This window comes from Brassica oleracea, chromosome C2, assembly GCF_000695525.1.
Source record: "Brassica oleracea var. oleracea cultivar TO1000 chromosome C2, BOL, whole genome shotgun sequence".
Lineage (NCBI taxonomy): Eukaryota > Viridiplantae > Streptophyta > Magnoliopsida > Brassicales > Brassicaceae > Brassica > Brassica oleracea.
Window position 1 is genome coordinate 39939534 of NC_027749.1, and position 15682 is coordinate 39955215.

The following is a 15682-nucleotide window of genomic DNA, read 5'->3' on the forward strand; positions in this document are numbered from 1 at the left end:
TGAACTCCGTTTAATCTGATTCTTCTTCGAGGAGCTCCGTAATTGAGTTGAGAACATTCTCCAAGTGATTTCATGCGAAGAGGACTCGTTTGTTGGAAGATATGAGTCAAACAATGAACATATATCATTACTGCTTTCCATGATCAAGCCATGCATGTCTGTTTTGCCCGGTGCGCCACTCAAGGGCGCATCAAATACAGACACTAATCAGTTGGGGTTGGGACCGTTTATAAGAAAGAACAGTAAAAAAAACAAGCGGGGAAGATAAAAGTATTAAAGAAAATCTCCTCTGCATTGCATCTCTTTGAAATCAATTTTTTTTTTATGAACCCTAATTTTGAATTGGGGATCCAAACAAGAGACTTAAGTTGACACGGAGCAGGTAAAGTAGTTGGGTCGGGTAGGATTTAGTAAATCAGAGTTAACTTTAATATATTACGAATTGACTCCATTAACTTAGCTTAAAATCAATTAAATCCGTTTGTGATGTTGCCACTATATAATCATTTACTTTGTATATGTGGCATGTATTAACATAAACGTGGTGTAGTTGTTGATATGTTTTCGTACGTTGGATGGTTTCCACCATATTATAGTAAACTTCACGTAGCTGACAAACTTTTTTTCATTTTTAGCAGGTTTGTGAGCATTATTGAATCTGAAAAGTTCTTTAAAGAATGATATGCATTAAGACATAATTGGTTATATAATTATATTATACAACTAAATATTTTCTGAGGACAAGTACCAAAAGTATTTATAAAAGTTACTGAAAAACTTATTTTTTTGGGTAATCCAAAAGTTTTCGAAAAAACTTTCCCAGCTACATGAAGTTTACGCTAATATGGTAAAAACCATCCAATATATGAGAATGTGTCAATAACTACACGATGTTTATGTTAATACATGCTACATTTACGAAGTAAATGATTATATGGTGGCATCATAACAATTGGGTTTAATTGATTTTAATCTAAGTTAATGGGGTTAATTCGTAATTTATTAAACTTAACCCCAATTTAACTAAATCCAACCCGACCCAACCCGACCCAAATTATTAAAACCTGATTTCTTCCTTTCCCTTAGCCCAACCCGTGTTCTTCATTTTTCCCCAATTGGAAATTTTAGGGTTCATAACAGAAATCGATTTGGGGAAAACAGAGGTGAGAAATTGAGAGAAAGGGAAGGGCCCGCCTCTAGAGACAGAGTGAGAGCCGACTGCGAACCTTTGAGTAGACAAAACAGAGTGAGATTTTGTATGCCTATGCTTGAGATATAATTGCCGGTAACCCACAAAAATAAAGCGCATTGCCTACACTTGCCTTGCCCCTTCGCTTAATGTTGGATCATCCCAATTCCATCTCTCTCTCTCTCTCTCTCTCTCTCTCTCTCTCTCTTTCTCTCTCTGTTTAAAATCGATTTTTTGTTGTTATGAACCTTAATTTCAAAAATTGGGGATCCAAACAAGAGACTTAAGTCCACAATTGAGTCGGGTAAAGGAGTTGGGCCGGGTTCGGATTTTGTAAATTGGAATTAACTTTCATATATTACGGATTGACCCCATTAACTTAGCTTAAAATCAGTTAAACCCAATTGTGATATTTCCACCATATAATCATTTACTTCGTACATGTGGCATGTATTAACATAAACTTTGTGTAGTTGTCGACACATTCTCATACATTCCAATGATTTTCACCATACTAGCGTAAACTTCCTATAGCTGGGAAACTTTTTTCTTAGTCAAAACATAAAAACAATTTATAGATATTGTTGACTATTTGGTGTCAATCACTGTAGCTAAAAGAAAATTTTCGAAATTAAAACTGTTAAAACATATTTGCGGTATATCATGCCACATGAAATATTAAATAAGTTGGTTTTGTTATATCCATTAAACCATCTATGATTGAAATATCTAAATACACTAGTTTATTGAATGAATTCAAAAGAACATGTTATATTTATAGTCAATTGTTTTCTGAAATTTAAGTTATTTTATTTTTCGTTGTTTTACAATTTTAAATAAAATATAGAAATGGCACAATTTTTAATTCGCTTAGATCAATTATAAAATGTTAAGCATCACGGGTTATTCGTCTAGTTGATTAATCTCAGATGACTCCAATACTATGCTTAAAGCATCTTCAACCCACTTCTATTTTTATCTATATAATAATATTTAGAGGCAAAATCGCTCCAAGTCTCCAACTCATCTCTATTTTCGTCTCTAAAATAGAGATTACTATTTTTTCTCTATTTATAGAAGAAGAAATAACATTCCTCTATATTTTGCTCTATATGTAGAAATTTCTATTTTAGAGAAATATATTGGAGTAAGACCCATCTATATTATAGAGTTCTTCTATTTTAGAAATAAAAATATAAATATATATTGGAGATGGTATAACAACTTAAAGAACTGACTCTGGTTAAACCCAAAAGATTAAACATACATTAAGTCCAAATTCGGATAGGTTCACAAAAAGTAATAACATAATGTCTTCTTGGCTAAAAGACTTTGTTCATAATAATTATTTTCAGACTATCAAATTAAATTTCACCGTATTTAATTAACATAAAATTATGAATTAGATGATTAGTCAAGTCCAATCAATAAGAACAATCCAAGAATATAGCACTAATACACTTGTTTGCGATAGAAGACTCCAAAAAGTTTCAATAACAACAAAACATTATGTCAAAAGTTAGTAAGCATAGATAGAAAACTCTACAAAAACCTCAAAATAACTAAACACCATGTTTAAAACCAGAGTACATCAGTAGTATACTTGTTTTATTTTTTCATCTTAAGGTATTTTAGCTTTCGTTTATAGTTTTATAATATAAATTATATTTCCACTGTTTTGTGTTATAGCAACTCCAACCATAACACCAAAATTAATGTTGATATTACATAAAATTTAGTGTTAGTGTTGAACTTTAATTTTCATCCGTAATCATAATATCAAATTCTACACTAAAATAATAATAATAATAATATATCATTAATATTTTAGTTTTAATATTTAATACATTAATTTATGTAATTGAGTAATTATATTTTAGGATATTTAGATTTTATATTTATTTGTTGAAATTTGCTAATGTTATGTTTTACTGTTTTTTTTGTACTAAAATTATATATATATATATATATTTTATATAAAACATTATTAAATTAAAAATTTATATATTTTAAAATGAAAAGTACATAACATGAATTTTATTTTGTTACAACTTAATGTAACTGATAATATTCATTAAGTTAAATTATTAAATATAAATAAAATAATATTTTAATGTTAACTAATGTAAGAAAATACAAAATAGCATCATATGTTTTCAACTATAAACTAAAACTATCAATAATATTAGTCTTTTTATAATCTATTTACAAATCACCAAATTTAATAAAATGATGTCATTTTGGTGTCTCATTTGAGATGAAACAGATCAGGAACAAAGAGAGTATGCCAGATGGTAATAAAAAACTCAAACACATCTACTTTGTCGGACTCAACACTACAGTACCATAATGTAATGTTTGGGCGACGACTGAAAATGCTAATAAATGGTACTTCACCTTCTATTCTCACCGTTTATGTACATACAACATAACAGCTATTGGACTATACTATACTGAGAACAATGTTGATTGTAAAATAACCAAACAACATTGTTTCATTTAGAGAATTTAGAAATATATGTGCAATAATTTCTATTATTTTAAAATAATGTGAATATGGTATGACAAACCATCTTATATAGGTCATCTATATATGCTTCAATGTACGTGGATATCTGACTGTAATTTCAAATTTGTTATATATATATATATATATTGACATTACTTATTTTGCTACAGTTTTTAATAGGCTAAAAGCCTGACATTTAAGGTAAGAAAAAGAAAAATTATAGTCATGAATTTTGGCAAAGAAATAATTTATACTTTTGTAAAGATATTCATCCATAGTTTATGCCTTTCTCAAACAGTTTCCAATAATGTGGACCATATATGCATCGAAAAAGGTGAAGAAATTGATAACAAATATTAATTTTCTCCATTATTAGAATTTAATAACTACCAAACTCTTTGAAAGTGTGTAAATGTTCATTGAATTCACCAGCGGTGTTTTTGTTTCTTGTGAAGAAAAGGACGAACATTTTAATAGTAGCTTTATTTTTCGGAAAATGAAATTGATATTATGATTTCAAAACTAAATTAGTACTAGCTTTTTCCCAACTACACATTTAATTGAAAAAACAAGACATTTAAAAAAACAATTAAATTTTTAATGAGAGGTTAGAGAGAGATAGGAAAATAAATAAGGAGAAAGGAGTGTTTTGGTTACATAGTGAATTTTGAGGTTTTTTTATGTATGTGGGAAAAAAATTACCCTTACTTCAACTAAGAAATTAAAAATGCAAATTAGTGTTGGAGTCATGGCATGGTGGGTGTAGGGATTGCGTTCGGTGGAAGCGGCATTTTAGGGTTTTCCAAATAGTCTCTTAAGTCTATCGGAGAGTCGACGGCTCGTGGAGGTGGTAGATCTGTTCTTGCCTCAGGTCTGGTTTGAAGTCTGGTTGACCGGTCTGCGGCAGAAAGGCGAGGATTGCGGTTGGTTAACTTGATTCGATGACTTAGGGTCTTCAAATGCGGCAGTTGTGGTTACGACTACGGAAGTTTGCGGATACGGATAGTTGTGGTTTTTAGCGGTTCTAAGAGTTTTGTACGACTGGTTCTGCAGTTAGAAATTAGTACGTTTGTAGGATACTTATGACTGGTTAACCACTAAATGCAGCAGCGGTTAAATAATAAATTAACAATATTTACATTTTATATAATTATAAAAATATCAAAATCATAATATTATAATAAATATGTAAATTATATTTAGAAAGCTATAGTTTTACATTTTTTAAAATTATAGAAAATATTTTTATTTTTAAATTTTATAATATTAATTAAAATATAATAGATATATTTTAGTATTCTTATAATTCCAATTTAAATATTTTATTAAATATTCTACTAAATATTTTTATTTTTGTATTTATATTGTTTAGAAAAAAGAAAAAAAATGTATCATCTCGCAACCACCCGCAACCGCAAACGCTAGCTAGAATCAATTTTTGAATTTATGAGGTTTAGAGTGGTTTGAGTGATTGTTGCAAAACGCCAACAACCGCTACTGATACACTAAAATTGCGTATTTATCTACTGCAAGCTAACAGTATAGATGTAGTATTTGAGATTCAATTCCAGAGGACCAATTCACACTTTATCTTTATGGGATCAATATTAAGCTACAACAATATGGGGGTTTTAAAATTGTGAATCGCAGAAAGCAAGTAACAAGTAAGTTTGGTTTCAGATTATACAGCAGATATCCGGGACCTCTGGGAAATTATGGTTTTCCTAACTTTCCTAATTTAAACGGAAATCGACAGTGCGAATTTCGGTTCCCACACTTCACCTTTTGTCAATCGATCTCAGTACCTAAACCCTCGTTTGGACTGAGACGCGATGACAAACATTAAGATCAAGTCTGATCTGTTCACGAAACACCCTAACATCTACTTTCGCTGGTTAGGGATGCCAGGCTCATTCATAACAGATCTAGCAACCTATTACACGATTAATGAACAGGTTAAACCTATGATCTAACAATAACTGGCCAGTTTAATGCAAGCAGTAAGAATAGTTATGAATGAAGAAAATTGAATGATAAACTTATTTATGTTTAGCTCATAGATCTAACACCGTAACACCCTAGACTAAGCAAGCTGACTACTCAGCCACGAAGCAAGAAAACACAGAGACAAAGACTGAATAAAACATGTGTAGATAAAATAGAATAAGTGTTCAGGGGATTCTTCTCTATGGTAAGAGAGATGGAGCCTTCTCCCTTTACAAAGTATCAAATCACAAATCTCTAAAAGCTCAAGTCTGGTTTCTTGTCTCCAAAAACAACGTAGAAAAATATAGAAAAACAGAAAAATAAGTTATATGGAAGCCACATGCGCCTGAGAGAGAAAATAGAGAGATTAGGAAAAATTCCGAAATATGTTGTAGTTTCCCTAAAAATCTATGCCGCTGGAACAGGCACTCGGGTTGCTCCGTTCGATCGGGAACAGCCAATCGGACTATTTTGCATGAAAATCACCAAATTGCACTGTTTTCTCCGTCTTTGCTCCAAGTGGCCTATCTTCCCTCAAAGCCAACTCTAAACCTGTAATGACTCAAAAAAGACTAGGAAGACTCGATAAATACTTGAAAACCAATTAAAAAACATATATACAATGATGACAAAAACATTATATATCAGCTACTTATAACAAAAGCTGCATTTGCGAGTTGTAGCGGAGAAACCAGTCATGCCCTTAGTTACTCGCTGCCGTCTTTTCTCATAACATAACAGAAAGTCTAAAATTTTCTAATCAGCTTCATTCAACCTAACAGGCTAACACTCTAGAGACTTAACCATTTGAACCAACTGAATATTATGTTCAAAGGTTTGACAATCTACCCATTGGACCATACGAAATTAATCTCCATAGCCCATAACAATGTTACCATTTTTGAATAAATGTGATAGCCTTTTTCACATCAATACTATTTAAGTAGAAAGACAAATATACAAATAATCTTGGTACCACTAAAATATTGTAGATTGTACTACTGAATTTGATGAAATCTGAACAAATTTTTAAAAGAAAATTGGTCATCAAACATAAAAAATGATTTTGGACGAAACCTCCTCAATATATCCTCAAATTCAATTCAGGATTTTCCTGGGTGAATTATGAGAATTTCATGATTATTTTTAATGCGGGATAATTATGCTATTACAAACTATGAAAAACATTACAAAGACGATTATACAGCCGACAATTCTATATGCATTATAAAAATTCACGATTTGACAGTATCACACTGAATCGTCCTATATATTAGATTCTAAAAAGCTATAGCTTCAACCTAATGTGACGGTTTTGTTTATTATTTAAGCATAAATTATATTTTTTAAGTTTTTCTCTGTTTTGAAGCCATTTGAATGTTTTTGAATTTGAAAGCTTTTCAGATCTGAAACAGACTTTTTAAGACTTATATTAGAAGACTCTCAGAAGACTCCCCAGAAGACTTCTATATTAGAAGACTTTCCATGAAGTCTTCAGGTAGTCTCCCAAAGTCTTCTTCCCAAAGTGGTACAAATTTTGGATATGTATTTTATATGTTTTATATATATTAAATTCTATAAAATTATAGATTCAATGTAATGTGACTGTTTTGTTTATTATTAAGCATAAAAAAATATTTTTGAAGTTTTCTCTGTTTTGAAGCCATTTGAATGCTTTTGAAATATGCAAATTTTTCATATCTGAGTCAGACTTTGGAAGAGTTCTCAGAAGACTCTTGGAAGACTCTTGGAAGACTCTCGGAAGACTCTCGGAAGACTTCTTACGAAGTCTTCTAATGCATTTTATGCTAGAAGACGTCTCACGAAGTCTTCAGGAAGTCTTCCGAAGTTTTATGCCCAAAGTGGTACAAATTTTGGATATGTATTTTGTGTGTTTTATATATTAGATTCTAAAAAGTTATAGATTCAACCTAATGTGATTGTTTTGTTTATTATTTAAGCATAAAATGTTTTTTGAAGCTTTCTCTGTTTTAATGCCATTTGAACGCTTTTAAATATGTAGATTTGTTTTCAGATCTAAATCAGACTTTGGAAGACTTTTCAGAAGACTCTTGGAAGAATCTCGGAAGACTCTTAGAAGACTTCGGAAGTCTTCTAATGTATTTTATGCTAGAAGACTTCCCACAAAATCTTCGGGAGGTCTTCCAAAGTCTTCTGCCCAAAATGGTACCAAGGAATGATGTCAACTGGAGTCCACCAAGCTTATCTATGTTGAGGAATGATTTCTAGCTCCATGTGTAATAGTTTGTTTAAGCCTTGTTTTATGATTGTATGTGTACTATTTTAGTTATGAATTCTTTTGTAAATTTGAACAGATGTTAATCAAAAGAATTTGGTAAATATGTTCATATTTTGCCAAAATTACTTGACATTAATGAAGTTATTAATACAACATACCAATAATATTTTTAGCCATTCTACCCACTCTTAACAAAACAAAACAACATAAAAACTTAGTCAAATTTACTAAAACTAAGAGAGAAGACTTCACAAGAAAACTTAGTCAAATTCACAAAATATCAAACTTGAATTTTAAGTGAAAGTTGAAATTTTAAATCTTATGTAAGTTAAAAAGTATATCTTATGATCTAAAAAGACACATTAAACTACATGACTTGATATTCTTGAAGTTACTTAACACTCTTGAAAATCAAACGTAGAAAACTTCTTAAGAAGTCTTCTCGGATTAGCTAGAAACATTAGTAAACATAAAAATTTGAAATCTCATAATTATCACCAAATAAGTTATGAATTTGATCAAAGAGCCCCAATATTGACTAATACACATGAATAAATAAGAAACTATTAAAATGTCATTTTAGTTGTAGAGAAAATGAAAGTTTATTAAACATTAACGTAAAAGATTCTACGGAAGTCTTCTATTTAGGTCATTTTTGCAATTGCGAATTTACGAAGGAAGACTTCTTAGGAAGTCTACTATATATAAGACATGTTGAAAAGTATACCTTTGTAAATTGGCTTACTTTGGAATTTCAAAAAATTTTGAAAATACCAGAGAAGATTTCTCGAATAAATAGGTTAGTTTTGCAGTTGACCGAAGTTTGTCAGAAATTTGATTTTTTACAGAAGACTTCTCAATGTCGCAAGAAGTCTACCTGGGATACTTTTGCAATTGACTATATTTGACTTTTCTAGAGAAAACTTTTCTAGAAGTCTTCTCTAGTAACCAAAGGTTTGACAAAAACCCGGAATAAAATTTGAGAAGACTTCTAAATTTTTTAAAGAAGTCTTCTCATTAATATTAAAATTTTTACTATTATTTTTCAAATACATAGTAACTCACGCAAACTTCTTGCAAAAGTGAGAAGACTTCGGAAAACTTTCAGAAGACTTCTATAAATGTTTTTCTCGAGAAGACTTCCCGAAAAGTCTTCTATAAAAAATCAAATTTCTGACAAAATTCGGTCAATTGCAAAACTAACATGTTTATCTGGAATTTTTTACTTTTTTTTTGTTAATAAAGGAAAGTTAGAAGAATTCTAGGGAAGTCTTCTTGATGGAGAACACATCTAGCGAAGTATTTTGAAAGTATTTCTGAAGTCTTCTTCAAGTCTTTGCGAACAGATCTGAGAAAAAAAAACGATTGCATACCTTGAACATGTGAGATGACTTGCTTAGCTTCTCCAAGCACCCAGAACTTCACTACAAAAGCTACCAATTCGTTAATGACCACGAATCATGAACTTCAATGTCTCTATGAACCTTACAAAGCTTGGAATCAAAATCTTGTTTTTTTTTGATGAATTTGAAGAGAGAGTGAAAGAGATGTGATTTGTGTGCATAAGTAATGAGATATAAAGAGTAAAAATCGAAACTTTGGTCATGGTGGTTAATGTATTGATGACAATGTCAACATTGTAAATACTTGGTGAAGATGAAGATGATAAAGTAAAAGACTCATTTTCGAAAGAAAAAAAGAAAAAAAAAGTAATGACATTTTTGTGAATAATTCAAACTTCTAGGCTAAATAGGGAAAATGAAAGTTTTTAAAAACATGAGTTATTTTTGTGTTTCACTTGAAATTTTAAGTCATATTTTAAAAAAGAATACAAATTTAGTAAACAATTTAATTTTTATTAAATATTTTTTTTGTCAGTTGAAAACCTATACTCATGCTTTAACAGCACAAAATAAAATTAAATTTAATTCTTAAAAACATGCAATTGCAAATTTACGAAGGAAGACTTCTTAAGAAGTCTACTCTACAGAAGACATCTTGAGAAGTCTTCCTTTGTAAATATTGGCTTAATTTTGAATTTGAAAAATTCTTGAAAATGCCTCGGATAAACAGGTTATTGACTGAAATTTATCAGAAACTTGACTTTTTATACAAGACTTCTCAATGTCGCAAGAAGTCTACCTGGGATACTTTTGCAATTGACTATATTTGACTTTTCTAGAGAAAACTTTTCTAGAAGTCTTCTCTAGTAACCAAAGGTTTGACAAAAACCCGGAATAAAATTTGAGAAGACTTCTAAATTTTTTAAAGAAGTCTTCTCATTAATATTAAAATTTTTACTATTATTTTTCAAATACATAGTAACTCACGCAAACTTCTTGCAAAAGTGAGAAGACTTCGGAAAACTTTCAGAAGACTTCTATAAATGTTTTTCTCGAGAAGACTTCCCGAAAAGTCTTCTATAAAAAATCAAATTTCTGACAAAATTCGGTCAATTGCAAAACTAACATGTTTATCTGGAATTTTTTACTTTTTTTTTGTTAATAAAGGAAAGTTAGAAGAATTCTAGGGAAGTCTTCTTGATGGAGAACACATCTAGCGAAGTATTTTGAAAGTATTTCTGAAGTCTTCTTCAAGTCTTTGCGAACAGATCTGAGAAAAAAAAACGATTGCATACCTTGAACATGTGAGATGACTTGCTTAGCTTCTCCAAGCACCCAGAACTTCACTACAAAAGCTACCAATTCGTTAATGACCACGAATCATGAACTTCAATGTCTCTATGAACCTTACAAAGCTTGGAATCAAAATCTTGTTTTTTTTTGATGAATTTGAAGAGAGAGTGAAAGAGATGTGATTTGTGTGCATAAGTAATGAGATATAAAGAGTAAAAATCGAAACTTTGGTCATGGTGGTTAATGTATTGATGACAATGTCAACATTGTAAATACTTGGTGAAGATGAAGATGATAAAGTAAAAGACTCATTTTCGAAAGAAAAAAAGAAAAAAAAAGTAATGACATTTTTGTGAATAATTCAAACTTCTAGGCTAAATAGGGAAAATGAAAGTTTTTAAAAACATGAGTTATTTTTGTGTTTCACTTGAAATTTTAAGTCATATTTTAAAAAAGAATACAAATTTAGTAAACAATTTAATTTTTATTAAATATTTTTTTTGTCAGTTGAAAACCTATACTCATGCTTTAACAGCACAAAATAAAATTAAATTTAATTCTTAAAAACACTTTTTATCATATGTTTATAACCAATCCAGCCAATACCAAAAGTGGATATAGAGCATTTCGGTTAACCATTAACCTAAGATTTAAATTTTTTTTCATTATACCTATCATCTTGTAAAAATGTTTGAGACCACGCCATTTACACTGCATGAAGAAAGCTCATACCCTAGCTTTCAATCCGCCGGTGTTGATGATCATTTATCCTGCCCAACCAACCATTCATTTAATTAATTCCCCACAGTTTTTTCTTTGCAATCATCTTAAAGACTCAAGGAAATCTTATTGAACATAAAACAATGGCGAGATTTCATATTTTCCCAATAGCTTAAGATACAAGTTTTCTATGGGTTTCTTGTAAAAGTGTATTTTATATGTAACTGAATCAATTGATGGATGTCAAAATCTATTTCAGTTTCGATTACGCGTCTAGGAAGAAATGTATAAAAGATATACATATTGACGATATTATACAAAAAAGTGTATCTTATTGATAATACGAGTAAAAACGAGTACGAATGCAATAGGTATCTAAGAACAAAAACAAATGTATTGCTCTAAGACAATTCCCTCCTTTTCTTCTGTCTTTGGTTTTGTTTTTATAGGTCAAGAGTCGCTCGGAACGGCCATGTGATCTCCGACGAGTATCATGTGCCTTTATTCCTTTGACCTGTATTACACTGTGGTTTGATTGTGTTAGCTCGGCATGAACCGTTTGTTGAGCTTGGCATGGGCCTTAGATTTCTGTGAGCCCGTTATTTTGTAGTGAGTCTGGAGAATTTTGACTCGGCCTCGGACCGGGTATGAAGCAGGCTGAATTCTGCCTCTAACATCAATGATAACATGTTCTTTTCAAAGTGCGTCGGTAGCTGTAACTCTTTTTTTTTGTCATTAAGGATAATAAAGTTCTGTCCCAGCCAAACGACAAGGGATAAACAACATAGAGTATCGAGCAGAACTAAAACCAACTCCAATAGGAGAGAAAAAAAACAGAGCCTTAAAGAAAGGAAACCAAAGCACAGCTACCCATCAGAACATGGAACTCCTTAAGCTGATGCTTCCTGGCGAATCAGAGATGCCAACCACACAGGACCATGAAGAGCTACTACATACGACTGATGTCTATGATCTCTCGTAATCATATTGGCTAAGTTGTTACAGGAGACCGGGACAAAATTCAAACTGCCTTCCACAATGGAATGTATATTATATAGGGACTTTAACTCCATGTACCCCGTACCCCTCACAAAAATTCCCCTTTGACCTTTTATTATAATATATTATATTTTTCATTTATTTTTAAATAGAAAAAGTGGTTAATTACGATTTTATAATAGAGATATGAAATATTTACAGGATTCAACCACGAAGATCCGACCCAGACCAAGCAAACCGGATAGATCCGACCCAGGTAGACCTAAACGTCATCGTTTTTGTGTATCTTCAATTCTCCTTATTTTTTTTTAACTCTGGAAAACTAGACCCCAATTGCAAAAACACCAGTAATTCCTGAGGGGAGTAAGAAGAGTAAGAATAGTAAGAAGAGTACGCAAGAGAGAGAACCGAGTCACATATCGCTCTCAGTCACAGATGAGTCCGAAAGGGAGGGGTCTGAAAGTGAGGTATATATTTTGTATTCATTGTAACTGTTAGTGAAAAATGCTGACTTGTAATTAGTAGTACTGCTAGACTTCTTGTATTACTAGCATTACTAGCATTACTAACATTACTAGCATTACTAACATGTATATATGTATTTTCAGAGGAGTAAGAAGAGTACGCCAGAGAGAGAACCGAGTTACCAATCGCGCTCAATCTCAGATGAATCCGAAAGGGAGGGGTCCGAAAGTGAGGTATATATTTTGTATCATTGTTACTGTTAGTGAGAAATGATGACTTGTAATTAGTAGTACTAATAGACTTCTTGTATTACTAGCATTACTAGCATTACTAACATTACTAGCATTACTAACATGTATATATGTATTTTCAGAGGAGTAAGAAGAGTACGCCAGAGAGAGAACCGAGTTACCAATCGCGCTCAATCTCAGATGAATCCGAAAGGGAGGGGTCCGAAAGTGAGGTATATATTTTGTATCATTGTTACTGTTAGTGAGAAATGATGACTTGTAATTAGTAGTACTAATAGACTTCTTGTATTACTAGCATTACTAAGTACTAGCATTACTAAGACTTCTTGTATGTATTTTCATTGCAGGAGGAAATGCAACCACCGCAACCCCTTGAGTTATACTTCAAAAGCAGTGAGTTCACGAAGATTTGCAAGATACAAACCAAGTGCTATGTGAGCGCGACAGTAAAAGTCATCAAGGAGACGCTTAAGAAGGATCAGGCCGAATGGTTCACGAGCCATTCCCAGTTTCGACATTTCTTTCACATGCCAGAGGAACCAAACCTGAAGCTCCAAGGGATGTGGATGTTACTCCTGCACACCATTTGTACTCCAGAAGATGATGTTGCATGGTTTGCGGTTAATGGTGTACCCATCCGCTATTCTATGAGGGAGCATGCCCTCATCTCTGGCTTAGACTGCACTGAGTATCCGAGAAAATATAAGAAGATCGGGGGTCATGAGTTCGTGAATTACTACTTCCATGACATAGAGAAGATCACCATCACTGATGTGAAGCAGAAGCTGTTGTCTATGCCGGATTGTCCAGATAAATTGAAGATGGCTGTCTTGTTTTTCCTTGGTACTGTTATCAGAGGAAAGCCAAGGTATGAGGGAAATTTAGACTCCTTCATATTGAGGATGGTGGATGATTTGGATGCTTGCAAAACATTTCCCTGGGGTCGTCTAACATTTGAAGATTCAATAAGGGAGATTAAGCGTGTGATGAACCAATTAAAGGGAGAAGTGACAAAAGATGCAGTCTCCTTTCCTGGTTTCATAGTCCCCTTAGAGGTAAGCATATAATTTAGCAGAAGAGTATTTGGTGGGAAGAATGAAAATCTGACATGTATGTGACACTGGATTCTATAGGTTCTGGCTTTTGAGTGTATTCCTGCTCTGGGGAAAGAGTTTAGAATCTATCAAAAGAATCCTTGTGCGGACTAGGCTTTTGGATTTCATGGGAGAAGCATTTGTTGGACTTAACTTTACGGTGGAGACAAAGCTGGAGGCTGTTGATTTGAGGCTGGGTGGAATTGAAAAGAACCAGCGGCTGTTGAGATGCAGGGCTAAAAAAATAGAAAAAAAGCTAACATCTATCGAGAATAAGGTGAGCGAGAAGGCGAATCGTGGTGAAGACATGGATTTTGGACAGTGCGATGGTACGGATTTTGGACAGTGGGATGGGAAGGAAAAAGATGATGCTGAGGAAGAAGAGAAGGAGAAGAGTGGCAAAGAGAAGGAGAAGAGTGGAGAGGTTGATAAAGATAAGGAAAACAGCTGGAGGCAGAGGAAAAAACTAGTGAGAAAGTTGTGGAGAGGATGGATGGGACCAAGGAAGCTACGAGGCCTAGGATCAGACATAGATGCAAGGAGAAGACAATGACATCTGGCAAACCGACTCCTAAGAGGAGGGGCAGACCAAGGAGGAGTATTGCTGATGCTGCACCAAAGAAGAGTGATTGCACACCACATGCATCTAAGGGAAGAGGGAAGAGGAAGTGTGAACCATCACAGTGGGTGCAGACTCCTTTCACGAGGGGGAAGAAGCCTAAAACAAAGGCTTAGCCTAGGAGAAGCCTTATGTATTTAAGATGTTAATTTAAGTATTTTGGATGTTTAAAACTTGGTAGGAGAATGCTTTATGTTTGGATGTTTAAAACTTGTAATGCTTTTGAATGTTGGTATGTTGCAAAAGATAGGTTTGGAAAACTATATTTACAGATGTTACTATGGCCAAAAATGAATTAGTTGGATAACTGGATTTACTGGGGGATTATTGAGACCAAACCAAAATATGTAAACATGTAAAATGCCAAAAAATAGCAAAAACGGAAAACACATGTAAAATGCCAAAATATTTAATATTTAAAAAAGTAAACACATGTAAAACGTGCAGCCGCCATATTTATATTTAGTATTATTTTAACACTTAGTAATACACGGTAATCTTCAAGGTATCAGTAATACTACTATCCACATAGTAATACTTTGGCAATTTTGACGTTTATCTAGTTAAACTATCACACAATGGAAGATTTCGTAGTAAAACCAATGATTTTACGCCATAACTATCATTAAGAAGGACATTTACATAAATAATTTACCAGAAAGACGTACTTTGCTTTATGCTCCTTACTCTACTTGAACCATTCACACACTAACATTGAAAGTTAAGGAAGTTTTTTGAGAAACTGATAAGCTTTTCTTAAACTATTGAAAACAAGCATCAAAAATAGTTTGAATCTACGTAGTTATCATATACACGGTCTATGCATTGAAAATAATCATCGAAAATAGTCTGGAGCTACGTAGTTCTCATATACATGGACTATATATAATGGTTTAAATAACACATAATAATACAAGTAATTCTCAGTAGTCCAAATAACACATAATAACACCA

At 32.4% G+C, this 15682-nt stretch overlaps 1 pseudogene; it reads right to left on the reverse strand.

Annotated features, from left to right (window-relative positions):
- The window catches only part of LOC106327431, a 67995-nt pseudogene that overhangs the window by 26121 nt on the left and 26192 nt on the right, over nucleotides 1–15682 (reverse strand).